The sequence below is a fragment of the Trichosurus vulpecula genome, chromosome 1 (assembly GCF_011100635.1).
Source record: "Trichosurus vulpecula isolate mTriVul1 chromosome 1, mTriVul1.pri, whole genome shotgun sequence".
Taxonomy (NCBI): domain Eukaryota; kingdom Metazoa; phylum Chordata; class Mammalia; order Diprotodontia; family Phalangeridae; genus Trichosurus; species Trichosurus vulpecula.
This window is the reverse complement of record NC_050573.1, coordinates 428,964,096-428,989,872: the sequence shown is the minus strand read 5'-3', so window position 1 is coordinate 428,989,872 and position 25,777 is coordinate 428,964,096.

The following is a 25,777-nucleotide window of genomic DNA, read 5'->3' as shown; positions in this document are numbered from 1 at the left end:
AAACTCTTTTTGCCATTTACTCCAGTTATGGTACTTAACCTGTTCCACCTCTTTTCTTCCTCCTTTCTATTCTGACATATTCTTTTTTAACTATCCTTTTTTCTTTCTCCTTTTAAAACCCCCAAAACAGAACCAATCTATCCTTGGGTGCTCTGTTTTTCCTGATACCCTTAGTACCCTTTGAAGACATAAAGGTTTTGCCAAAACACTTACTTCTTCTTCCTCTATCATAATGTTGGTGCTATATCATGATTTAGCCCCTTCCAATTGTTTAAATATGTTTACCTTTGTAGGTTTCTCCTGAGGTAAAAAAAAAAAATTTATTAAGCATTACTTGGGATGTGCTTAGCATAGTGCCTGGTACTTCGTAGGTGCTCAATAAGTGCTTATTTACTGCCTGAAATGTGAGCCAAAAAGAAAGATAGCTTCTGCCTTTAAGGAGTTTACAATGTAAAGGGGGAAGAAAACACAGAAAAGGGAGCTGGAAATTTAAAGAAAGGGTGGCAGGAGTGAGGGTGGGGGTGGGAAGTTGTAGGTACATAGTATATATTGTTTAAATCTGAAAAATCAACACAGCTGTGAGAGAAAATAACAGATATGCCCCTCCTCAAAATAGAGGCTCCACATGAATTTACCAATGGGAAAAAGGGGCCAGCATGACAGAAGAATATTCCAGGTTGAGAAGGCCACAGGGGATAATGGGTGTTTCAGGGTGAGAGTACAAATGAGACATGGGGTTAATGCCCAGAATGTCCAAAGCACATTGTAGTGGGACTATCCCAGCCAATAAAATGGATTGTGCTGCCAACCTTCACTGAATGATATATTGTAGGCATAATCTTGTTGAGTTTGGGCTTGATCAACATGCCAACTAGTCACAGTTCACAGTTATTAACTGGCTGTTCCCACTAACTGTGTATTAGGTAATGACTTATTATCCACCCCAATTGCTTTCTCTCAGTGAAGGTGGTGCAGCTCAAGCAATAAAGGATTCCAGGCAAAGAGAGAGAACATTGCCTTAATACAAAAACTATTAGACATTTGAGTTATACACCAGACTTATCTCTTACTTCAACAGCCTAGTGTGGCCAGGGAGAAATACCAATCATAGGATCTATAGTGCACAGTACAGAATAGGCCCTTACAGTTGGCAACCAACTGGAGAATATCAGAGGCTAAACCAAGATATGAACATGGTTGACCCCACCATGTCAGACATAGTAGCTTTCATTAAAACTTTGGTGGCTACTTGGTGAATAGTATACTGTGGTAAAGTGGCCAGTTCCTTCTTTTCTAATACCCTGAGAGAGGAGGACCAAGCCCAATTTGTTTTTAATTGGCAGAGGATTCAGTACACTTCTATCATCCTACCCCAAAGATAATATTAATTATATAATATTAAATATAAAATAATTTATACGTTAATACCATTAATTTGCCATTTTCCACCAGTGGGCAGGATGGACAGTGACTAAACTTGAATTCAATTCTGATATTATAGTTCTATATACTTATGAAATTGTTATAGTGGAAACAACTGAAATGGCAACGGCCACTGTCCTAAGAGCCACTATTAGAACAAGGTGGTGGAACACCTAAGTAGACAAAATGTAAGGATCATCCTAAAGCAACAAGCTCCTGGTAGTACAATAATCATGGAGGCATCTCAAGGTGAGGTTCATACCACTCATGGCAATGACTAGTCAGCCAAAGAACAAAGCAACAACTAATACAACAACTGAGTACTCAAGAGGAAATATTCATTTGTATCAATACATGAGCTTTGGTCAATGGCATTTTTGGTCTCTTCGATGGAAGAAAACTATTTGGAAGATCATGAAGAGGCATCCCACTGGACCCACATGGCAGCCAAAAAAAGAGCTGACAACTATATGTCACTCATGAATCTGCCTGTGTATTAGGAGGGCAGAGTTTATAATCTCAAAGAGGATCATAAACATGTCTGAAAGGTTCGGAACCGCCGGATATAAGAAACTCTCAAAGTAGAAGGCAGAAGAATCAAAACATATATTTAGGCTCCACAGTAACCAACCCATGAACCAGCAACCCCATTTTGATATATTGATCAAAAGCTTCCAGGCCCAATAAGTACACCTTGAAAGAGTAACCAGGAGACTACAGAGAAGCATGATTGCGTAAAGCAAAATCATGCTTCCCCCTCTATGGTAAAAAGATTACCCACTGGCCTGAAGTCTTTGTTCAGCTTCCTCCCATAGGTCAGCTCTGCTACTGGCAGCTCCTGCTTCAGCTGTGGCTGTGACTGTGGCTGTGGCTATAGCTGTGGCTGTGGCTATAGCTGTGGCTGTGGCTGTGGCAGCCTCTGGCTCCAACGGGAGCTGCTTTTAACCATCCAGCTTCTGCGGGGGTGTAAGGTACGCCGGGGAAAGCACAGGTTCTTTCAATCTGCTTAAGCAAGGTGAAGGGGTTGACCGGGAAAGCACAGGTTCTTTCCATCAGCTTAAGCAAGGGAAGCAAGGTGAAGGGGCCAACAAGCTTACTCCAGTCCAACATACAAACAGCATTCAGTTCAGGGGAAAAAGCCAAACTAGTCAAGGGCACTTGTTGACTAAGTGCTAAGGAGCCCATTTTTGGTTGCCAACACAGCCTGCCTGCTGAAGGGGACCCTTCTTTGAGGAAATCATCCTGAATCACATAGATTAACAAATACCCAACAAATTACCTAAGTAGCATGATGGAACCATGCCTGATGGAAATAAATAGACCAGTCAGAACTAGGCCCACCAGCAAGGTCCCCACCTTATCCAGGAAGAAGCCAAGGAAATGAGGGCTGGTTTCATTTCCTGTCAACTCCATCATAACACAAAAAGAGACCCCTGGGAAAGATTCCCCTAGATAACTGTCTAGATATTGACAAGTCAAATATTTAGGCTGTTATCTATGACACCAGGGCCTTTTGTATATGTGGACAGCTGTAGACAACTTTACAATGTAGGAGATGTCTACATCTGTAACTTGCCCTGATACAAAGGCTATTGACAAGGCCCTTGAAAAGGACTTTTGCCTTTATTATATTTCCAGCTATAATTAAACTCTATTTACCACAGCCTGAACTCAAAAATGGGTCTGAAATTAAAACTTTAGATGGGTCTTCCACACCTCATACCACCGTTAAGCAATAGGCATTGTGGAACAAGGGAATAGATGCTTGAAACAAGCCTTCTACTTTAATGACAATAGGCAATCCTTTTCTGGGTGGATAGACAACCAAGCTTGGGCAGTCTAGTCTTTGAAAATCTCCATCTCCTACAAGCATGAGTCTCCACTAACTCAGATATTAACTAACCCATCAGGGGAAGAGGAAAGGGAGACATTAGGATACAACTAGTAGTGGATAACTACTATACATCCAGACTCACTTTTTTCTCCCCAATTCATATCTAGCAGGAGGTTGGGTGACCTAGTCTGAATGTCTCACCAGTCAGGGTAGGGCTGATGCCAGTTTGCGTGCTTTGATGCTGACAGCCATTTCCTGATAGTCTGGCTAATGAACCAATTTTTTTTTCCAATTACTCTGCCCAAGTTCTCACTTACTTTCCCACCAAGCATACAACCTGAAGAACATATTGGGACTATACAGCTTGTGCAAACCAGGGTTTCAGAAGTAGCTGAGTCTCCAAGTAAAGGACAAATCTGGTAAAAACTAACAGGTGGTGATAAATGTTTCTTAGTTGAGCTAGGGAGCCAAGGTCCTGGTGGGGACACTATGGATTCTGCCCATGAGATAGCCTACCTATAGTCAGGTGAGAAATGAAGTGGTTGTGCCTAAAAGGGAAGATATGGACTGGTGGGGAAGAGAAATCTAGAGTTCTAGAACCCCAGCCTTCATCCTTTTTTTGCTTCATCTACACAGGTAACAATAGCTAAAACTATTATTTTTATATATAGGGAGCTAATCAAGACACTCTGATTCTACTTACACCCTTCTTCTTGAACTATTTGATTTTCTGCTTAATGTTCAACTCTGGTCATCACCTAAACAGTAAAGGTAGCCAGGCCCAGCTGGAACAATGAAGGTATTCCTGTTCCTCCTTTCTGGGACTCTCTTGCTTTTGTGTTTTTACCCCAGGTGCATCACTTTGGAGCCAATTATATTGAATTTCTTTCCTTCACCTGACTCATTTGACCTCTTCTGGTAAAATTTTAAAGTGTTGATCACCCCCTCCTTTTGGATTCTCTCCCTCCCTATCTTCCATGTTACAACTTTTTTTGGGTTTTCTTCAGTGGTGGGATTCAAATTAATTAACATGTTCTCCTCGGAACCAAGTGGAGGCATTGCCTCCGACTCTGATGTGGCAGGTGCAGGCCTAGCCCCTGCCCCTGCTAACAACTGGTTTGCTGAACTCAAGCTAAAATTAGGTACCAGTTCTACTGAACCCATGCAAGCTGACTGAATCTCACCACTGGTTTTCTTCCTACCTTAGAGGAATGTTTTGCCTTTTCCCACAGTGAAGTGTGCTCATTCACAGACTTTTTGCCTTTTAATATTTTTATATCTGCTTCGATAGTAATATCCTCCATTCCTACAAATTCAATTAACACTTTCATATTGATGACTCCCAAATCTGTATCTCTGACTTTTCCCTGACTTCTAGTACCACATTCCTAACTAACTAGTAGGTACCTTGAGTTCAACATATCTGAAATAAACTCATTATCTGTCTTCCCAAACTCATCTTTCTCCCTATATTTGTGATTTCAGTTGATAGTGACAGAAACATCAGAATCAATGAGGCTCAAAACCTCAGAACTTCTCTTCCCATCCACTCTCCATATTCAATCAGTTTCGATGTTCTGCAGATTTTACCCCAGAAATATCTGTTAAGGATCTTGACACATTTTCACTTTCCAAATCCTAGTTTATTAGCATATTACCTGTTACCTAGACCATTGTGCAAATATCTTCTTGGTAGATGGTACTCCTCTTTCTAATCTCTGCTCTTTTCAATCAATTCTTTCAACTGCTACCAAAATCACCTTCATATCACTATCCACATATTAATATCCACTCCAAATACCTCCAGTGACTTGCTTTTGGCTATCAGATGCAAATATACTTTTTAAACTATCATTCAAGTCCTTTTATTATCAAATTCAATCCTATCTTTCAAGTTTTATCTCACAGATCTAACTAAACTGTAAACTACCTGAGGCTTAGGGACCAGCTTAAAAAGAAATTCTCTTCTCCCCACCCACCTTCATCACTGTATGGCACATAGCATATCAGGGGTAGAGAACCTGTGGCCTTCTAAGTCCTTGGATGTGGCCTTTTAACTGAGTCCAAGTTTCATAGAACAAATCCTTTTATTAAGGGGATTTGTTCTGTGAAGTTTCAATTCAGTCAAAGGGCTGCACTTGAGGACCTAGAAGGCCATGTGTGATCTCAAGACTGCAGGTTCCCCACCTGTGGATAGTCTATAAGTATAGTAGAATATAAAAAAGCACTTGTCAACTCAGTGAAGGCATGTTCTAAAAATAAAGGCTAAGTTTGATTTACATTCTCCCTTTACTATAAAAGATGTTATATAAGTTCCTTGCTAGACATGAGGGTAAGCATTTTGCCCCTAGCTTGCCTTTCTAGTCTTCTTACACTTTACTCTACACCATCAAGCGCATTGTGTTCTATTGACACTGGCTATTTATTGCACAAGACACTCCATCTCTGGATTCTGGATATTTTTGCTAGCTATTTCCTATGCCTAGAGAATATTCTCCTTTCTCATGTCTACCTTCTGGCCTCTCTGACTTCCTTCAAGTCCTAGGTAAAACCTTGCTTTCTGCAGAAGGCCTTTCCCAATTCCTCTTGTCCCCCTTAATTCTAGTGTTTCCCCTCTGCTGACTGTTTCCTATCTTTCCTGTATATAGCTTGTTCATACGTATGTTGTCTTTGCCATTAGACTGTGAGCTCCTTGAGAGCAAGGATTATCACTTGCCTTTCTTTATATCCCTAGCACTTAGCACAGTGACTGCCCCTCAGGTGATTATTGAATAATAATGATTTGCCTGATTGACTATCCCTCTATCAGCATTCTTCTTTTTAGCCAGACCTATCCCAGGCAGCATAGTCACCAAGAAATCTGACACACTCAAACATTTAGGAGAGATCCTAACATACAGAGATGAAAGAAGGTTCTGGAGAGCAACGACACTGATTGCAGACTACATTTACATTGTTAGTCCTTTCTAGCCACAAAGGTATGATGTCAATGATGGACAACAAGAAGATAGAGTTATGCAACTCTAATTTTGCTTCTGTTGCCTCCTTTAAGGAGAATGGTGACTGGACTTTGAAATATATAATAAAAGTAATTTGTAGGAAAAAGAAACTCAAGATAACTGAAATGGTCAGATATCATTTAGCTACCTTTAATGAATTCAAGTCATCAAGCACAGATGAACTGTATGCCAGAGTACTGAAAGAAATGACAGATATGATTGCTGATCTGTGGTCTGTGATCCTTGAAATATGTGAGATACTGAAGAGTAGGAGAAAACTGGAGAGAAGAAAACGATGTCCCAATTTTAAAAAATAGGGGAGTAGAGTCTGCCAACTTTAGCTCCATTATTAAGGGGTTATTTTTTAAGAATCTAGGGAAGCAATAATCTTTAAAAGCTAGTATGGCTTTGGGAACAGGTCATGCTAGACTAATCTGATTTCCTTGTGATGGGGTTACTAGACAGATGGATGAAAGGAATATTACAGATATACTTACATTTCAGCACAGCATTTGATTAAGCCTCATTGTATACTTCTGAATGAGAGGAAGAGACATGGGCAAGTAGCCTTTATGTGCATTTTGAACTTGTTGAATGACTAACTTAAAGTTATTAATAGATTAGATCCAATTTGGGAGAGATCTCTGGTGAAGAAGCACCCCAGGGATCTATGTTTGACCCTATGTTGTTCAACATTTTTATTACACTTGGATTAAGGCAAACATGACATGTTTGTTAAAATTAAAGATGCCATGAAACCAGTATGTTATATGAGACAGTCCAGACCCCAGAAATTCTCAACGTGTTAGAACCATGGATCTAAATGAATAATGTAAATTCAATTATGATGCATCTTAGAATTATATGTTACTGCTGGGGTCTCAATGACCACCTAATCCAGCCCGGACCTGAATAAGTATCCCTTCTAAAATATATCCAAGCAGTATCTTCTGCCTGATGACCTCTAGTGATGGAGAAGACACTGCTTCCTGAATCATAGCCATTTCTCTTTTGAATGGTTTAGAAATTCTTTTCTGCCATCAATTTGCTCTTTTATTCCAGCTTAGGGCAATTGTTTCAAGGCAATTAAAATCTCTTTTCTAGGTGATAACCTAGATAAATATAATTTCAGAAGTCTGAGACCATAAGAATTATTCCCAAATTTCTACTTACTTAGTCCACTATACTTTAGAAAAGTTCTTGTTGTTAGGGAAACATAATATTCATCACTTGGGTTCCAAAATTTAAGTTTATAGATATAGGACTTATGGCTAGATGATAGTACCTACAGAAAATATGGAGGTGGGTATTAAGGTATTTCAAACTTAATACACCAGTGTGATGTCAGTCAAAAAAACTAATGGTATCCTAGGTTACATCACAAGACAGTGCCTAGAATGGAGAGATCACAGTCTTGCCATCCTCTATACCGATTAGGCACCTCTATCCAGAATTCTCTATTCTGCTCTGGACACAACATTTTAGTAAAAATAAGGGAAAGCTTTAATGCATCCAGAGCATGATTTTAGGAATAATGACAGAACTGAAGAAACTCCCAAATAAGTAATGATCATTTGAAATATCTGTGGATATTGACCCTACAGAAGAGGAAACCTAGCAGTGCTTTTGCACTAGTTCTCTGCCATGCTTTCCCTCATCAACTCTGCTTCTTAGAAACAAAACTATGTAGAAGTTAGAGGGAGAAAGATTCTGACTTAAGGTAAGGGGGGGGGGAAACATGCTACCAAATGGAGTGAAAAAGAATGTACATTTGTCTTTCCATTGGAGGTCTTTAAGAAATAAGAAATAACTCCCACTTGGGGGTTATTATAGAAAAAAATTATTGATCCTTTCTAAGCATTAGATTGCATGTGATTCATCATACCTGTATGGCAAACATCTTCACATTCTCCCTCCCTTCTACTCAGTTTTCCTCATACTAACTCTCCCTTTTCCCTTCTCTCAGTGCATCTTTTGCACCCCCTCATTTTTTGGGGGGGAGATCCTTCCCACATTATCAACTCATATCCATGGTCTCTGTCTATGTACAGTCCTTTAAACGGCCTTAGTAATCAGAAAGTTCTTAGGAGTTACATTTATCAACTTCCCATATAAGAATGTAAACTCTTTAATTTTGAGACCGTTATGATTATTTTCATGTTTACCTTTTTATGCTTCTCTTAAGTCCTGTATTTAAATGTCAAATATTCTATTCAGCTCTGGTCTTTTCATCAGGAATTCTTGAAAGTCCTCTATTTCCTTAAAGATAAAATTTTCCTCCTGAAGGACTATACTCATTTTTACAGGGTAGTTTATTCTTGATTGTAATCTTAGATCATTTGCCTTCCAGGATATCACAGTCTAAGCCTTCTACTCCTTTAAAGTGGAAGCCACTAAATCTTGTGTGATGCTGACTGTGGCTCTACAGTATTTGAATTATTTCTTTATGGCTACTTAAAGTATTTTCTCTTTGACCTGGGAGCTCTGAAATTTGGCTATAATATTCCTAGAAATTTTCATTTTGGAATTTCTTTCAGGAAATGATGGGTGGATTCTTTCAATTTCTATTTTACCCTCTGGATCTAAGACACTGGAGTAGTTTTCCTTTATAATTTCTTGAAGTATGATGTCTACATTCATTCTTTGATCATGGCTTTCAGGTGGTACAATAATTCTTAAATCATCTCTTCTTGATCTATTTTCCAGATCAGTTATTTTTTTTATTAGCTATCACATATTTTCTTCCATTTTTTCAGTCTTTTGACTTTATATTATTTTATTTTTTAAAATTTATTTATTTAACATATTTAGTTTTCAGCATTGATTTTCACAAGAGTTTGAATTACAAATTTTCTCCCCATTTCTACCCTCCCCCCCCACTCCAAGATGACATATATTCTGGTTGCCCTGTTCCCCAGTCAGCCTTCCCTTCTGTTACCCCACTCCCCTCCCATCCCCTTTTCCCTTCCTTTCTTGTAGGGCAAGATAAATTTCTAGGCCCCATTGCCTGTGTATCTTATTTTCTAGTTGCATGCAAAAACTTTTTTTTGTTTGTTTTTAAAACTTTGAGTTCCAAATTCCCTCCCCTCTTCCCTTCCCACCCACCCTCCCTAAGAAGTCAAGCAATTCAACATAGGCCACATGTGTATCATTACATATAACACTTCCACAATACTCATGTTGTGAAAGACTAGCTATATTTTGCTCCTTCCCAACCCATCCCCCTTTATTGAATTTTCTCCCTTGACCCTGTCCCCTTTCCAAAGTGTTTGTTTTTGATTACCTCCACCCCCATCTGCCCTCCCCTCTCTTTTTTTTTATCTTCCTCCCCTTCTTTCCTGTGGGGTAAGATACCCAATTGGATATGTATGGTATTCCCTCCTCAGGACAAATCTGATGAGAGCAAGGTTCACTCATTCCCCCCTCACCTGCCCTCTCCCCTCCTCCCACAGAACTGCTTCCTCTTGCCACCTTTATGCGAGATAATCCACCCCATTCTCTCCCTCCCTATCTCCCTCTCTCAATATATTCCTCTCTCATCCATTAATTTGACTTTATTTCTTTTAGATATCTTCCCTTCCTCTTCAACTCACCCTGTATCTGCTCTCTCTCTCTTTCTCTCTCTCTCTCTCTCTCTCTCTCTCTCTCTCTCTCTCTCTCTCTCTCTCTACATATACACACATACATATATACATACATGTACATTCACATATATATATATATATATATATATATATATATATATATGCATATTCCTTTCAGCTACTATGATATTGAGGTCTCATGAATCATACACATCATCTTTGTATGTAGGAATGTAAACAAAACAGTTCAACTTTAGTAAGTCCCTTATGATTTCTCTTTCTTGTTCACCTTTTCTTGCTTCTCTTGATCCTTGTGTTTGAAAGCCACATTTTCTATTCAGCTCTGGTCTTTTCACTGAGAAAGCTTGAAAGTCCTCTGTTTTATTGAAAATCCATATTTTGCCTTGGAGCATGATACTCAGTTTTGCTGGGTAGGTGATTCTAGGTTTTAATCCTAGCTCCATTGACCTCCGGAATATCGTATTCCAAGCCCTTCAATCTCTTAATGTAGAAGCTGCCAGATCTTGGATTATTGTGATTGTGTTTACACAATACTCAAATTGTTTCTTTCTGGCTGCTGGCCATATTTTCTCCTTAATCTGGGAGCTCTGGAATTTGGCGACAATATTTCTAGGAGATTTCTTTTTGGGATCTATTTGAGGAGGCAATGGACGGATTCTTTCAATTTCTATTTTGCCCTGTGGCTCTAGAATATCAGGGCAGTTCAACTTGATAATTTCTTGAAAGATGATATCTAGGCTCTTTTTTTGATCATGGCTTTCAGGTAGTCCAATAATTTTTAAATTATCTCTCCTGGATCTATTTTCCAGGTCAGGGGTTTTTCCAATGACATATTTCACATTGTCTTCCATTTTTTCATTCCTTTGGTTCTGTTTTATAATATCTTGATTTCTCATCAAGTCACTAGCTTCCACTTGCTCCAATCTAATTTTTAAGGTAGTATTTTCTTCAGTGGTCTTTTGGACCTCCTTTTCCATTTGGCTAATTCTATCCTTCAAGGCATTCTTCTCCTCATTGGCTTTTTGGAGCTCTTTTGCCATTTGAGTTAGTCTATTTTTTAAGGTGTTGTTTTCTTCAATGTATTTTTCAGTATTTTTGGGGGTCTCCTTTAGCAAGTCATTGACTTGTTTTTCATGGTTTTCTCGCATCCTTCTCATTTCTCTTCCCAATTTTTCCTCTATTTCTCTAACTTGCTTTTCCAAATCCTTTTTGAGCTCTTCCATGGCCTGGGACCAGTTCATGTTTTTCTTGGAGGCTTTTGGTGTAGGCTCTTGCACTTTGTTGACTTCTTTAGGCTGTATGTTTTGGTCTTCTTTGTCACCGAAGCAAGAATCCAAAGTCTGAGACTGAATCTGAGTGTGTTTTTACTGCCTGGCCATATTCCCAACCAACTAACTTTTTTTTTTTCAGCAGGGTATGACTGCTTGTAGACTAAAGAGTTCTATGTTCCACATTTGGGGGGGATTTGCCAGCTTTGCCACACCAGCACTCTTCCTTCCCCAAGAACCCCCAACCTGGACTGGGCTTAGATCTTCAGCAGGCTGTGCACTCCTGCTCTGATCCGCCACTTAATACCTCCCACCACGTGGGCTTGGGGCCGGAAGCAACAGCAGCTGTAGCTGCCCCACCTCCGCTGCCCCGGGGTGGTGGCCTAACCATGAACTCCTTCCACTCCTGAAGCTTTTCCCACTAACCTTCTCCACTGTCTTTGGTGTTTGTGGGTTGTTGAGAAGTCTGGTAACTGCCATTGCTCACTGATTCAGGGCGCTAGGGCCCACTTCGCCCGACTCCTGGTCTGGTTGGTCCAAGCAGCTCACACCGGGCTCTGCTCTGCTCTGCTCTGCTCTGCTCCACTCCCAGCTCCCAGCTCCCAGCTCCCAGTTCCCAGCTCTGTGTGGGATAGACCTCACCCAGAGACCATCCAGGCTGTCCTGGGCTGGAGCCCTGTTTCCCTCTGTTGTTTTGTGGGTTCTACATTTCTAGAATTGGTTCAGAGTCATTTTTTATAGGTGTTTTGGAGGGACTCAGCAGGGAGCTCACTGCTTTCCAGCCACCATCTTGCTTCTTGGTGTCTCATGGAATCACTAGCTTCGACTTGCCCAATTCTAATTTTTAAGGAATTATTTTCTCCATGGAGATTTTATATACTTCTCCCCACCTCCATTTGATCAATTCTATTTTTAAGGAGTTCTTTTCCTAAGTTAATTTTTGTGCCTTTTTATCATTGTCCCAATATTTTAAGGTATTATTTTCTTCAGTATTATTTTGTGACTCTTTTACCGATCTACTAATTCTTGTTTCATAATTTTCTTGTATCTCTTTTAATCCTTTTCTCAAGTTTTCCTCTACTGCTCATCTTTTTCTTTAACTCTTCCAGGCATTCTTGTTGGACTTGTGTCTAAACAGCATTTTCTTTGAGGATTTGTAGCTGTTTTACATTATTATTATTTTCTTCTGAGTTTATATGTTGGTCTTCTCTGCTATTGCAGTAGCTTTTTTGTGGTGAAATTGTTGTTGTTGGTGTTTGCCCATTTTTCCCAGCATATTTCTTAATTTTGAATTTTATGTTAAATTTGTACTTTGTTCACCTGGGAAGTGATATCCCAAGTTTCAGGTTTTTTTTTCATTCTGCTATTTTCAGAGCTAGTGCAGAGGGTCTGCAAATTTTCAGTGCGTCCGGGGTGGTGTAATATGGAGAGAGATATGATCACTGCTCTCTTGGTCTGGACTCTGCTTTTTACCCAGCAAGGGTCCCTATTCTCTGTAACCAGAAATGCTAGCACTCATTTTGATTTAGAACTGTGACCAGAGCTTCTGATCCCTTGTGACTAGCCTGCAGTACTCTTGTCTGCCCTCGAACTGTGACCCAGAAGTTTATATAGGCAATAGAGTTGCCAATGAGCACCAGCTGTACCCAGTGCCAGCAAAGAGTCCCATGTAATCTCTTTCTGACCCCCTTACCATCTCTGGACTGAGAATTCTCAAAGCTGCTTCTGCTGCTAGGGCCACTGTTGCTGACATCATATGTATGGCATCTTGGCAGGCCTCCATCCCAATGTCACAAATTTTTCCTTCCAACCTCCTAAGTGTTCTTGGGACAGGAAAATATCTCACCCTGACCTTTTGTTGGCTCTGCCACTCTAAAATTTATTTGAGGTGTTATTTTAAAGTTATTTGGAGGGTAATGTTGAGAATTTAGGTGTTTTGCCTCCAATCACTCATCTTGGTTCATTTCTTTACCTTGTTAAAAAATATTGAATATCTCCTCCCTGCCCCAATAACTTTTGTTTAAATGAATTAGATCATCAATGTTTGCCATTAAAATCTATTTTAGCATTATTGTGAAAAAATATGACTTCACAGACCCTATGAAAAATCTCAGAGACTCCCTGAGATCCCTGGATCTCACTTTGTAAAGTTAGTCTAAATTGTCAAAGTAGAGTTCATTGGGAATGAAGAGATGGGACTAGAATAATCATAGCTGATAGTTATAGCTCCTTACTGTTTGCAAGGCACTTTACATAGGTGATCTCACTTGAAAATGAGTTTATAGAATGAGATGACTCTTGAGGTCTCTTCCAGTTGTAAATCAATGCTCTTCTGATTCTTACAAAGGCACCATGTGATACATGCTAATATTATCCCAATTTTGGACATGAAGAAAGAAGCTCAGGAAGGATAGATGATACAATTATGGTCACATAGGAAATGGTTGATGGGGGCAGCTTAATGCAGTAGAAAGAAAATTGATTTTGTAATCAGTAGACTTGAGTTCAAAGCCTGATTCTTATGGTGTCTACCTATGTAACCTTGGACAAATCACTCAACTTCTCTGACCCTCACTTTCCTCATTGATAAAATGAGAGGGTTGGGCTAAATGACTTCTGAGGTTTCTTCTAGCTCTAGATTTATGTAAGATTCAAACAAAGGTATATGACCATTACCTCTTACTTTAATTCAAGGATGGAAAGCTACCACCATTCATCTTATCTTTCTTCTTCTCATTGGAGAGAAGGCAGCAGTCAAAGCAGAGATGACTTTGGTTAACATTCACTGTGCACTTGAAATGGAATCTATTTTTGCTTCAAATACTTTCAACTATCAACTAAAATATTGAGCTTTATCTTAAATACCTGGCAACTAAAAGATGTTAAGGAATAAATCAGCCTGGATCCCCTCTGGTAATCAATGATACCTAATGGGTGTGAGGGTAGATGGAGGTTGGGGGGGAAGGTGAGAGACACAGCAAATCATAAACAGCCCCAAGGTGATGTTGTAGTGGAAAGTGATGTACATTTACCAGATGGTATATGAGGAGGCTTGGAATAAGAAAACATGCCAATTTATGATCTATGAAATGATCTCCTGTAGTCTTCTCCCAGAGCAGCACACCAATGACAGCCATACTAGCAATCAGTTCAGGCTTAGGGGATCTCTGACTTGTAGAGCAATCAGCCACTGCACAGCCCTGGGGAGAGAATCCCTAACAGCCCCAACAATAATGAAGTCCTCATAGTAGAAACATACCAGGCTAGGAAACGCAGATGTCCATTAGTGCTACAGATTCCAGAATAACAGATATAATGTATGTTTTGGGTGCAACAGAATTCATGATGTGAAATGTCTGCTGCTGTACTGAAGTGCTAGAGTCCCTGGCAAAATAAAAGCTATCAGCTACTGCCCATTATTTGTTAGACAGGTGACACCTTCTCCTCTCTCTTGCCGCTTTATGATCCAGAGGGGAGTTTGTTAACAACTCCTGTGGGGAGTTGGTGGTGTAGCAAATCAGGACAGAAGCAAGTGATAATGGAAAGCTGAAAGAATTATATCATATGAGTGATAGTCATGGGATATTGGTTGGGAATATGCCATGTTCCATCTTCTAATCAGTGCCTTTGCATAGGTAGCCCTCATAAGTGGACTGTATAACCTCACAATCTGCTCCTTTTTTCTTTAAAAAATCTCAAATCTTTCAAATCACAACTTCGTGACACCTCTTACTATTCCCATCAGTTGTTAATGTTTTCTCCCCCTCAAGATTAATTTTTATTTCCTTGTATTTACTTCTGTATTCACAAGTTGTAACTCCCCTCTTCTTGCCCCAACCACATTTCTTATAAAATTTAAGCTTCTTGAGATCAGAAACTCTATAATAAATTTTTTGTCTTTGTATACCCAGTCCTTGGCACAGTGCCTGGCATATAGTAAGTGCTTAATAGATGTTGACTTGAACATGCTCATGCCCTATGGCACATTTTGAATGAAGCAATGAAGTGAAGGAAAGATGGGCTTTCCAGTCATTGCCAGAATTTATCTTATTCTTTTTTTCCTAACAAAATCTGAAATTTTTACATATATTATTCCATTTATTTCCATTTATCTCATAGTGCACTGGAAGAGAGGAATGATGAAGACCAAGGAAAATTAACAAATTTGCCAAAGGTTGAATAAGTAGGCTAAGACAAAAAAATAAAATTGGACAGACTTATCTCTTGACTCTTGGTTTCCTCCTCTGCAAAATGGAGTCACATTAGGTGAACTCAAGGGATTTTTCCAGCTTTGGATCTATGACTCCAGCACCAGGACTATACTTTTCAAAGTGCTTCCATATATACTGTCTCATTCGATCCTTAAAACTACATTTGTGAGTCTAAGAAGGATCTCTTTTTATTTGTTTATACTTTGCTACAGCTTGGGAAATTTCTCTTTGCTTTTCAAGGGATAAGTAGCCTAACATGACCCTTGTTGTAGCAAGATGGGGTACTGGGAATTAGGCTGAGGACCATCAGAAAAACAAAGTGAGATGTAACTTCTTTGACCTTATTTCATTTTGCATAATGTTACAGAGAAGTATGCACTCAAAATCAAATGACCAGGAGACAGTAATGTGCATTGTAGACTTTATAGGGTGGTAATGTCACCAAAAAAAATCCTCTTTTACTCAAGAGTACAATTGAATCACTCTGGCTAACATTTTTTTTATGTCTAATCCCTTGAGATAAAACATTACTATAAATGGTGAGGCTGTATTTGCTTTGATCCTTCACAGGTGATGGATGTTAGCTTTAAAAATAAAGAGAGAATTTAATCCAACTGCTAAGTCAAATTTGGCTTTTGGATATTCCTGTATGACAATGACTGAAGCCATTTTTGAGGACCTTGCAATATCTGAGACTCATAACTAGCCCATATGTAACTCCAATTTCAATCCCAACATCAAAAGGTATCTTTTACATGGAATTTGAGAAAACCAGTGATTTTTGAGAGATATGAATTGACTCAGCCATTCTGGAAAGCAATTTAGAACTATGCCACCAAAATCACTCAAATATGTGTGTGTGTGTGTGTGTGTGTGTACATATATACATATATATGTGTATGTGTATATATGTATATATATAATGTATATATGCTTCTTAACTGAGCAATACCACTTGTAAGTCTATACTCCAAAGAGAATGAAGAAAGAAGAAAGGGATACATATGTACAAAATCATTTATAGAATGCTTTTCTTAATAATATTAAACTAGAACACCAGAGGTGTGATAGAACCAGCTTGAACTACTTTGTGAGAGTCAATGATTAAATTTTCAGTGTTAGTATTTACACCTTGGAAATTGATAAACATATAAAGCCGAATTAGATTTATTGTTTTGCGAATTGTTTAGATTTAAAAGATTAATGGAGAAAGATGTTAATAAATCAGATTAAAATGAAAATGTGTCACACATTCTTTTTTGAGAGCTGATTATCAAGCAATTGCTAGCATAGAGTACTAGAGTACTTCCTCCCTATATAGGGATGTGGTTAAACAAATTAAAATATATATGAGTGTAATGGGATATTATTGAACCTTAAGAAATGACAAAATGTATGGGTAAAGGGAAAACTAGGAAAACTAATATTGACTAAAGCCTAATAATATGAGCAGAACCAAGGGAACAAATTATAAATTTTAAAATAAAAATTATTTTTATAATAAAAATAACAATATAAAGAAAAACAACTTTGAAAGATTAAGAACTCTGATAAATGCAATAGCATTTTGAAAAGGACCAATGACATGTCTTTCTTACTCTCTTATTCTCTTGGAGAAGGAAGGAAGAAAGAAAGAAAAAAGCCAAATAACAAATATGCATAACCAAATCAAGCAAATTTCCACATTGCCTATTTGCGAAAGGATGAGCAGCTTCAGACCTAGATGATTGCAACAGTCTCCTAGTTGGTCTCAAATCTATTCACTTCTCTCTCTCATTCATTTAGCACATGGATTCCGAATTAATCTTCTTTAAAAAAATAAAGAAAACTCTCTATGAGGTTGGTCAGGGTAATTCTCCCTTGAACTTGATGAGATGCTGTCAACCTTATACATTCATGGCTATATGCGGGACAGAAAAAAAGAGAGGCACAAAATGAGAGGCATATGTGCACAAGTTTGTGCAGAAGCTGATATCCTACTAGGTGCTTCACTGGTCTTCTTTGCCATATGCCATAAAATAAAAAGCTTCTGTGCATTCATCACACATCTTCCTTCTCCCTGCCCCCTCAGGTAATATGAACATTTAAGGGAACAAGGGAAAGAACTGGAGAGGGGAAGAGGGGCTGTACAACAGAGAGACTTGCTTTCCTTTAAATAGCTTTTTTTCTCTGCCCCCCCCCCCCACTTTTAGTGTTTCTACACTATTTACATATTGTGCTTTGTAATTAATCACATCCCTCTCCCTAAACTCACTTTACATAAACTCATGCACTTGGGCTTGGGATGGGGAAGAGGGAACATGGGTGCCTTAGATAGAATTAGGCTAGTGCGGTGAGATCTAGAACACATGACAGCTCTTTGGGACCCAATTAAGGGTAGCGTAGGCTTGCTGTATCCACATATGAAATAACTAAAAAAGATGAATTAGTAGGGCTTCATCATCAAGCCAGGAAGGAAAAAAAAAACAGGGCCCTCCCAGAGTCCACAGGCCTAGGATACCACAGACCATGCTCTACTTCTCCCCCAGTTCTGTCACATCCATGAGGAAGATAAAACAGAAAAATGAAGCTTTATGTTGCAATTAAGCCCCCAAAGTGTGGTGCTCATCCTTCAGGCTGTAAGCCCAAGCATGTCAGCATTTTTGTGGCTTAGTGAGAAAATAGAAGTGTTAGATCAACTCCATGCCCCACAGCATGTCTGTAGCCATGGTCAGCCTAATTGACCAACTAGCTTGAGACAGCAAGGATGCGGATCCCATCATTAACAGCAGCCTTAAGCTTAAACACTAACTCATCTCTGCTATTCTCCCATAATATGAGACCTTCAGGGATCTCCAATGGGCACACAGTAGACTTCAGCAATGAATCATTTCAATCTGGTGCATCCTTCACTGTCTCCAACACCATACCCCAGCCCTGAGGTACGGTGTTGGAGGTGATATTGAGATATGTCTTTGCATCTTTTGACAGCAGTAACTAAAGTAACAGTAATCCCTCCCTTGGTTTTCAGAGGGCGGCCAAGGTAGAGAGGTTTATAGCAGTATAGTATACAGTATCATGCCCTCACACTGCCATCTGACACAGTAAAAAGTAAGATTCTTGTTAAAAAAATGTTTTAGTTGTAAGAATTTTATTTGCTCTACAGTATTTATAGTACTGAAGATTTTATATGTTATAAAAAGTAAATGTCTGAAATAATTTTTTGAGACATTAGAACTAAAGGTCACAAAATTCTAAAGAATTACTAGCAAGAAAAATGTTTTGCATGTTACCAATTTTATTTTGTGTATTGCATTTTATGGATTATTTAATGGTTACTGTGTTAGGAAAAGTTCATATTATCAGAGGTAATTTTTGTTGTAAATAATTGTATCTATAAAAGTGTATTTTTGCCAATCTCTAGTGAAAGATCACAGTTTTTGATAGTTGCAGGAACCTACCCACCATTTCTCATAGGTTTAGTATATCAACATTTGTATTTCTGACTTTCACACTGATTTCTAGAAACATTACCCCCGTAAAAGTTGAGGAGTGACTGTATGCCATTTTACATGCTGTTTGTCCTTTGAGTGATCCTGCATTCTCCATGGGATGAAATAAAATTTATTCTGTATTTAAAATGCACTGTTATTTTCAGTGCTTGCATGAGAAGTGGGGACTCTTAATTACATCTGTGAAGATTTAGATAGAAGTTAAAGTCTGAGGTTACCAAAGGAAATTCTAGGTGAGAACAAAAAAAAAATTAATGAAAGTGACATGAATGGATTGCAAGGACAGCCTTACAACCTTGAACTTAGGTTTCATAAGTACTGTATATTATATTCTCAGCCATGAGTTACATTTCTTTATTGCCTCTGACAATGGTGTGGATACAATTACTACGTATTGATGAATTAATTAAAATCATGGGAAAGTAGCTTTCCAATCTATATCTACTTATCAGCCAATTTCAAAAGGAACTTTCCAGTTCTTAAATTAGGCTAATGTATTCCATTGGCACTAAAGATAGCCAAGATGAATTAGGCATTTTTTTTCTAAACTGTGCATAAGAAATGAATTGTCTACATAGCTATTTATCTAATCAGAAACTGACTAGCCAGAGCACTTTATTTAAGTATTCAGTATATATAAACTCTGGGACACTAGATCTTGTAGGTGGGCCAGAAGACCTGAGTGAAATTGACACCTAGCTGAGTCAGTGATAACATCTCTCCCTACATTGCCCTAAAATATGCACTTTAGCTGTATGCTTAACATTTTGATCAGCATAAGAATAGACCAGCCTCAGGGACAAGCCTTGCCAATAATGTCAGGAACCATTTTCTCAAAGACTAACCACATATGTCTTTGACATGAGGGCAATTGCCAAGCACCCATAAATCTTCTCAACTCCACTCATATGCATCAAGATGCCTAGTGATAATTTGTGAATTACTATAAAAAGAACTGCTCCATAATCCAGAGCCAACTGGCAGAAAATCAAAATGCAAAGTTCATCTGAGTATTCACCATCTTTCAATGTTTATTTCTCCTTGTCTAAGTTGAAGACATGAAATGTTTATAAATGACAGGTGTGAAAGCACTAGTAATATGAGCCTTAAACCATTATTTTAGTAGCAACATAAAAATTGAAATAATGAAGAAACAAATTATCTCTACAGAATATCAAATATTTGGTGAAAACCACAAATTTCAGTCAAATGTTTCAATTTTCTAATATCCAAGAGATATTTCAAAATATTTAAATAGCTAGTTGAATTTTGCAGTTATTTTCAAATATCTTGGCTACATGTAGTCATTTATACTCTAGATAGAACCATACTTCAAAAATGATGTCTTGCCTAGATTGCTGCAGTGGCTTCTAAGTTGGTCTCCCTACATTGTCTTTCCCTGCCTATCCTCCATACTTCTGGCAAAGTGATTTTCTTTAAGCACCATTTTGACCAGATCAGTTCCTTATTCAACTTCAGTGGCTACTTAGTGCCTGTAAAATCAAATGTAAACTCCTCTTTTTAACTTTTGAAGTCCTTTGCAACCTATCTCATTGGACATTACTCCTTCCCGTGTCCCTACAATACAGTCAAATTGGCTTTCTGTCTGTTCTGTGCATAGCACTTCATCTCCCATCACTATGTTTTTATCTTGGCTGTTCTGACTGCCTGGAATGCATTCCCTCTTCAGCTCCACTTTATAGAATCCCTGTCTTCCTTCAAAACACAGGCCAAGTACCACCACCTATGTGAAGCCTTCCCTGATCTCCTCTATTGCTGGTGCCTGCTTCTGAAGGCACCTTATATTTACATTGTATGTATTTATTATCTCTGAATTTATTTTATATATGCATATATATATGCATATGTATGTAAGATATACAGAATAATCAAAATAATGTTTCTTCCTTCCCCCATTATTGTTTACGTTTCTTGTATATAGAGATTGTTTCATTCACTGATCTATATCAGTGTCTGGAATATACTAAGTGATTAATAATTGCATGTTGATTGCTTCGCCTTTTTGCTTTACTCAGAGCAAAAATTAATATGTGAAATCAAACCACAACTGAAATTGCAGACCATTAGAACTTAAACGATGTTAGAGATCTTCTAATGGGGGAGAGGATTAAACTGGCATCAATAACTTCCAAAAGTGTGAAGATAGACTTCGGAGGAGGGGAGGTCTAAAATTGAATGGAAAATTTATATTTTTATTTTCTCTAATTTGTAATTTAAATTTAGTCCTTTCTTCAGTAATAAATTTATACATACATATATACTTATTTACATATAATGTATTAATTATAGTTTAATATATAATTTATACATAATACGTAATAATATATATTTGTATTCTAAGAATAGGTTCATGGATTTTAGCAGATTGTGAAAGAAGAGTATAGGAAAAAAATTAAGATAGGCTTTTTTAGTCCAAACCTGCCATTTTATAAATGAAGAAATGGAGAAGTACTGTCAGTTGAATCATCTCAAAAATAATAAACAACCAAAAACATTCTCTCAAGTATTCAAATGAGATCAGCCTAACAATGTATATTGCAACCCATGGATTCCAGACCATTTTGAATGACTCATTCACGTCTTTCCAAAAAGTTTACCTTAGGGAGTCCAGCCAATATGCTGAAAGTCTTCCTCATTTTCTCCTAGTAGCAGGAATATACCAACGGAGCACTTTAACCATCCACCTGTCATCCTTTCCTCTCACCACACAAACACAAAAGCAATATTAAAAAAGTCTCTAAATTTTGATGCTGAATAAAGGCAGATGTACTATCAAAGAATGTTTGATAAATTTAAGAGAATAAGAGAGAAAATAAATGGAGGGAAGAGGAGACTGTAATTACATTCATAAAAGAAATACCAACATGAAAATAAAAGTATAGTCAATGCCAACTTGGTGACACAGTGGATAGAGCACTGGCGGTGGAGTCAGAAAAACCTGAGTCCAAATCTGGCCTCAGTCACTGAAATTAACTTTACTAGCTGTGTGACCCTGGCCAAGCCACTTAATTCCAATTTCCCCCCACCTCACATAGAAATTAAAGAAATATAGTCAACAAGATGAAGCAAACTAAGAATACAAGAATATATTTTTTAAATCCAAAGAAAGGCACTAAGATGAATATTAAGGTGAAGAAGAGAACAAAATACTAAAAAGAACTCTAATTGAAAGCTACAATATAGTTAATTAGATGAGTTAAAGTATATACTGTTATGGCTAGAAGAGAAGCAAGAAGATGAATTTTGACAGGTGGACTGAATCTTTATTTTTCAGAAACAGTCCATGCTAAAGATAAGGAAAGTGGAATTTAAGTAATAATTGGAAAGTGTAGAGACTACTGGACTGATATTAATAGAGAACTGGAAAGAATTATTATGAGTAAGATAGGAAAAGCTTCTACAATGCTCCTTGAAGGAAATATAAATGTATTGTTTCTGTGTTGTTGTTTTTCTTTCAAAATAAACTCCATAATAGATGGGATATCTTACTTTGCTTTTTCTAAATTCAATAATTATTTCATATTGGGCATTTAAAATACTTTTGGTCATAATTTCTCTTAAAATTGAAATTCTTGGGCAGGGTGGAGCCAAGATGGCAGCTGGAAAGCAGGGACTTGTGTGAGCTCCCCACCACATCCCTCCAAAAACCTATAAAAAAGGCTCTGAACTAATTCTAGAACTGCAGAACCCACAAAACAGCAGAGGGAGGCAGGGATCCAGCCCACAACAGCCTGGATGGTCACTGGATGAGGTCTATAGCGCACAGATGCAGGACCAACCAGACCAGGAGCAGTGTGGAACAGGCCCTAGAGCCCTGAATCAGTGAGCTGGGGCAGTTACCAGACTTCCTAACCCACAAACACCAAAGACAACACAGGTTAGTGGGAAAAGCTGCAGGGGACAGAGTTTGTGGTTTGGCCACTGCCCCAGGGGCAGTGGAGGTGGTGCAGCTACAGAACTACAGCTGCAGTTACTTCTGGCCCCAGGCCCACCTGGTGGGAGGAATTAAGTGGCAGATCAGAGCAGGAGTGCAGACCCTGCTTAGGATTTGCTTCAGGTCCGGGTTGGCAGTTGTTGGGGAAGGAGTAGCACTGGTGTGAAAGAACTCAATAAAGGGAGCGGAGCCAAGATGGCAGCTGGAAAGCAGGCACTAGCATGAGCTCCCCGCTGAGTCCCTCCAAAAACCTATAAAAATGGCTATGACCCAATTCTAAAACTGCAGAAGCCACAAAACAGCAGAGGGAAGCAGGGTTACAGCCCAGGACAGCCTGGATGGTCTCAGGGTGAGGTCTAACCCACATGGAGCTGGGAGCTGGGAGCTGGGAGCTGGGAGCTGGGAGCAGAGCGGAGCAGAGCCCAGCATGAATGGCACAGACCAACCAGACCAGGAGCTGGGTGGAGTGGGCCCTAGAGCCCTGAATCACTGAGCTGCGGCAGTTACCAGACTTCTCAACCCACAAACACCAAAGACAGCGGAGAAGGTTAGCGGGAAAAGCCACTCGGCCACCGCCCCCGGGGCAGCGGAGGTGGTGCAGCTACAGCTGCAGTTCCTTCCGGCCCCAGGCCCACCTGGTGGGAGGAATTAAGTGGCAGATCAGAGCAGGAGTGTACAGTCTGCTGAAGGTCTAAGCACAGTCCGGGTTGGGGGTTCTTGGGGAAGGAGGAGTGCTGGTGTGGCAGAGCTGGCACATCCCCCCCCCCCCAAACATGGAACATAAAACTCTTTAGTATACAAGCAGTCATACCCCGCTGAAAAACTCAAGGGTCAAGTTAGTAGGTTGGGAATATGGCCAGGCAGCGAAAATGAACTCAGATTCAGTCACGGGCTTTGGATTCTTTCTTTGGTGACAAAGAAGACCAAAACACACAGACAGAAGAAGCTAAAAAAGTCAAAGAGCCTACAACAGAAGCCTCCAAGAAAAACATGAACTGGTCCCAGGCCATGGAAGAGCTCAAAAAGGATTTGGAAAAGCAAGTTAGAGAAGTAGAGGAAAAATTGGGAAGAGAAATGAGAAGGATGCGAGAAAACCATGAAAAACAAGTCAATGACTTGCTAAAGGAGACCCAAAAAAATACTGAAAAACACACTTAAGAAAACAACACAAAATAGACTAATTCAAATGGCAAAAGAGCTCCAAAAAGCCAATGAGGAGAAGAATGCCTTGAAAGGCAGAATTACCCAAATGGAAAAGGAGGCCCAAAAGACCACTGAAGAAAATACTAACTTAAAAATTGGATTGGAGCAAGTGGAAACTAGTGACATGATGAGAAATCAAGATATTATAAAACAGAACCAAAGGAATGAAAAAGTGGAAGACAATGTGAAATATCTCATTGGAGAAACCACTGACTTGGAAAATAGATCCAGGAGAGATAATTTAAAAATTATTGGACTACCTGAAAGCCATGATCAAAAAAAGAGCCTAGATATCATCTTTCAAGAAATTATCAAGGAGAACTGCCCTGATATTCTAGAGCCACAGGGCAAAATAGAAATTGAAAGAATCCATCGATCACCTCCTCAAATAGATCCCAAAAAGAAATCTCCTAGAAATATTGTCGCCGAATTCCAGAGCTCCCAGATTAAGGAGAAAATATTGCCAGCAGCCAGAAAGAAACAATTTGAGTATTGTGTAAACACAATCACAATAATCCAAGATCTGGCAGCTTCTACATTAAGAGATCGAAGGGCTTGGAATACAATATTCTGGAGGTCAATGGAGCTAGGATTAAAACCTAGAATCACCTACCCAGCAAAGCTGAGTATCATGCTGCAAGGCAAAATATGGATTTTCAATAAAATAGAGGACTTTCAAGCTTTCTCAGTGAAAAGACCAGAGCTGAATAGAAAATGTGGCTTTCAAACACAAGAATCAAGAGAAGCATGAAAAGGTAAATAAGAAAGACAAATCATAAGGGACTTACTAAAGTTGAACTGTTTTGTTTACATTCCTACAAGGAAAGATGATGTGTATGATTCATGAGACCTCAGTATCATAGTAGCTGAATGGAATATGCATATATATACTTATGTGTATGTCTATGTATGTATATATGTAGGTGTATATGTATATATATATATATATATATATATATATATATATATGTATATATATAGACAGAGGGCACAGGGTGAGCTGAATATGAAGGGATGATATCTAAAAAAAATCAAATTAAGGGATAAGAGAGGAATATATTGAGAGAGAAAGAAAGGGAGAGACAGAATGTGGTAAATTATCTCGCATAGAAGTGTCAAGAAAAAGTGGTTCTGTAGGAAGGGAAGAGGGGGCAGGTGAGGAGGAATGAGTAAATCTTGCTCTCATCGGATTTGACTTAAGGAGGGAATACCATACACACTCAATTGAGTATCTTACCCCACAGGAAAGAAGAAGGAAGAAGATAAAAAGGGGGGATGATAAAAGGGAGGGTAGACAGGGGGAGGAGGTAAAAACAAACACTTTTGAAAAGGGAACAGGGTCAAGGGAGAAAATTCAATAAAGGGGGATAGGTTAGGAAGGAGCAAAACATAGTTAATCTTTCACAACATGAGTATTGTGGAAGGGTTTTACATAATGATACACATGTGACCTTTGTTGAATTGTTTGCCTTCTTAGGGAGGGTGGGTGGGGAGGGAAGAGGGGAGAGAATTTGGAACTCAAAGTTTTAAAAACAGACGTTCAAATACAACAACAAAAAAAAGTTTTTGCATGCAACTAGGAAATAAGATACACAGGCAATGGGGCATAGAAATTTATCTTGCCCTGCAAGAGAAGAAGGGAAAGGGGGATGGGAGCAGAGTGGGGTGACAGATGGGAGGGCTGAGTGGGGAACAGGGCAACCAGAATATACACCATCTTGGAGTGGGCAGGAGGGTAGAAATGGGGAGAAGATCTGTAATTCAAACTCATGTGAAAATCAATGCTGAA